Source organism: Gekko japonicus, unplaced genomic scaffold, assembly GCF_001447785.1.
Source record: "Gekko japonicus isolate JY-2015 unplaced genomic scaffold, Gekko_japonicus_V1.1 scaffold2252, whole genome shotgun sequence".
Classification (NCBI taxonomy): Eukaryota; Metazoa; Chordata; class Lepidosauria; order Squamata; family Gekkonidae; genus Gekko; species Gekko japonicus.
In genome coordinates, this window is record NW_015173205.1 from 245,319 (window position 1) to 248,995 (window position 3,677).

Below are 3,677 nucleotides of genomic sequence, written 5' to 3' on the forward strand. Positions count from 1 at the left end.
CTTAAGTAGTATTTACACAAATTCAACTGGTAAATCCTAATTTTTTTTCAGAAGTCCAACAGGTAAGTTATCAACAATCCAACAGGTACGTCTACAATTGCTCAATGATACAACAGATGCAGTGTTTTCAAAAAATCCCACAGGTGAAACCAATATTTATACAGGTAAGTTTTCAACAGTCCAACTGGTAAGTAGACAATACTTGAAATCCAACAGGTAAGTCTACACTGGAGATGAAGACTCCAGATTTCAGAACTTTGTTTCGAATACTCTTCCTCAGTAGAGGCTAAATGTAGACAGCATATCAGTAATCTTGTACATCACAACAGTTAACAAGACTCAAGAAAATCGGGCTCAAACCATAGATTTTTGCCCCAAAACTAGAGCGTCACCTTCCAACTTCGGCAAGGTGATAACCTCACTTCTGGGTAATGTCATTGTGATGTGTGTGTGCTTTGCACATGCCAGAAGATTCCAGAATGGACTCGGGAGCCCCCTGCTAGCAGCCTGGTAGGCCCTGGCAACTCTGGTGCACATTCTCACTCAGGGAATGGGAATGTCAGTTCAAAAAAGTTTAGGTCCATGATGTAATTACACCTGCGGACGACTGCTGAGTATCGAACCCTTTCGAAATCCCTTCCCGCCCCGTGTTGCAAGACGACATTCATATCTGGCTGTGCTTTCTCTTCACAAAATCCCCCATTTCAAATATCCTATTTCAGAATCAGCCTGGGAGCGAGATGATTCTGAATGTTTATATTTGCGAATGGCCCCCCAGTTCCGTCTCTTTCTCTCCGGAGAGATTGCTTCTCTGGTATCATTGTGATATCTCCATATAACACCTCTGTTGTTTAAAACATTCATTTGTTTGCCTGGAGAATCTGATTGGAGTAGGTAGGAGTGTCGCCGCAGCTCTGAAAAGAATCCCTCGGATTTCAGAGTCATTTATTAAAATAACAAAAGGCGGTTTCTGAATGCTGAATACTTCCCTTGTGTTTTCTGCCACTGCCGAGTCCTTGACGTGGAGTATTCCTGGATGAATCATCTGGAACGAGAAACACAGATCTGGCTCTTGGATACGTTTTAATTTTTCTTCCCCCTTTTTGGTAGCTCTCGGGTCCTCTAGAAAACAATGTCAATTTGGCAACACAAAAGAAGAAATTAAGTCCTAATGGCGGCCTTTGTGTTGTTTTTTTTAAAATGTATTTCAGCTTGGCATCCCAACCATGGAGGATTTTCATTTCTCCGAGTCTCCAGGTACGCGGGAACAATGAATACATTGTAGATTATTCAATTATGCAGCTGACATATTCTGTGCAATGGTGCGCTGTGGATTTCCACACCGGCCTCAGGCTCAAATACAGCGTGCACATAGTCAGCCATACCAGGTACTTTGCGTATATATTGGTTTCCCTCTCCCCTCTCCTCCCATTTCTGTTCCTGAGATGCACAAGGAGTATGATTAGCAAACGTGGACATGTTGTGTCAAGTCCTGGAGACCCCGCCAAGTCATCTTCTTCATCACCCAGGAAGAAAAAGAAGAAAAGAGAAGATATTGGATTTATTTTTTTTGTGCCCCCGTAGGAGATTTTTTAAAATTGCATTTTCTACAAACTACAAAGAAATAAGGAGGGGAATCTACAAACTATAGGAGAAAGTAAAGAAAAACCACTAAAACCCCAAGAGTTGGTGATCATACATTATCCTTAAAAAATTAGCTTTTAGCTTAAAATTCATTTATACTACATTGGATGTGGCCATCAAACATAATATTGCTAATACGCAAAAAATAAATGAAACACCAACATATCTGGCTTCTTAAAACCCCTAAAAAGAAGTAAAATTAGGAAAACCATTTTAAAGAGTTCTAGAGAGTAATAACTCATTTTTTCTCCTTTTTCTTTCTCAACTGGTAACTCAATGTTGGGGCAGCCGGACCACGTTTTGAATCTAAGACTTTGTCAGAAGATGCCACCGCTCCTTCTTCTTCACTTCCCTTACTGCTGTCATCTTCCTCCATGTCTTCTCCTTCTGCTGGTTCCGTATGTTGATGCAGAAACTCACGAGCCTTTACAACAGAGTCAATTTTTTCCCTTCTTATCGTTGAATTTGAAAATTATGCCTTTGGGTACAATCCATCTGTAGGGGATGTTGTTTTTCTGTAAAAATAAAGCCAAGTCTCTGAATTTCTTTCTCTTCTTCCTTATCTCAAACAGAATGTCCTTCAAAACTTTTATTTCTTTGTCCTTGATTTTCAGGGTAGTTTCACTTGTAGCTTTTAGTATTTGAATCTCACCATCACCTCCCCGGACAGGTTATTCTTTCTTGTGTACTCTGAATATGACCTAAAGATCATATCTATTTAACTTTGTAGTAAATCCGCTTTTAAATCTGCTACCAGGCCCAAAGCATCACACATGATTTGTTTGAAATCTTCTCCCTTCTCTTGGGGGACCCCTTGGAATCTAAGGACATAGCTTGCCTTTTCCATTTGGAGCTGTAACACATGAGACTCCTCAATTGATCTCTTTTTTTCCATTCCCTGCATTTGTTTTTTAAGCTTCTGGGTATTGGCATCCACTTCCTTAAGCTTTTGCTCTGTTTTCTTTGTTTTTTAAGCTCACGGCCCACATCCTTGGGAGCTCCCAAAAACCATGGCCACCATCAGAATGCCAAAACCAGAAGTCCAGGAGATTGGATTTATACCCCGCCCTTCACTCAGAGTCTCAGAGCGGCTTACAAACTCCTTTCCCTTCCCACAACAAAAACCCTGTGAGGTAGGTGGGGCTGAGAGAGCTCTGACAGAAACTACTCTTTTTCAAGAACAGCTCTTATCAGAACTACGGTTTGCCCATGGTCATTCAGCAGGTGCAAGTGGAAGAGTGGGGAATCAAACCCGGTTCTCCCAGATTAGAGTCCATGCACTTAAATGTTAGCCAAATTGTCTTGATTTCTTGACCAATATTGGGGAAGTTATGATTATTAATTGGCAATAGGCAAATTAGGGAGCAAACACCATTGTATACAGAAGTCCCACCTTTACTGAGTTACCAGAACAGACATGGAGACTGTAATCGCTAAAATATAATGTCTTTTTACTGAAGGAGATATATCATTCAAACAATACACAGGCATGCACACACTTATACAGATCCTAGGAAATAAAGATAGATAATAAGCACATTTGCATTAGCAGGATATTCATTGGTTGGGCGATAGTTACCTGTCCTCACTCATTGAGCCATTCCAATAAAAGAATGGAGGGGTTAAGAATAGAAAATGGCAGACACATGCTCTGAAACGGCAGAACCACGTGGACTCTAGCTGCAAATCTAGAGTTTAAAGTTGGAGGTAGGGTATTTGGATAGCAAGCGAAACATAAGAGGGTTAAAGCTTTGATGGGGTCGTGGAGAGGTAGAGAGAGAGACCATGTGGTCGGGTAGCACCTTTTATAATGTGGGGTAGGGGGCAGGCTTGACTGGCCACATCCCCCCGTGACATCTCCTGTTAGTCCATCCCATAAAACATATTATTGGGTGGAAGGAAAGGGGGAGGAGAGCTAGGGGTTGGTCAATATTGAGAGCTAGTAACTTAATCTGGGGACTGGCACCTGGATGGAGGATAATTGACTCATCGGGCTAGGGCTTTTGTCTCTTGATGGCCCTAGCCGGGTCATT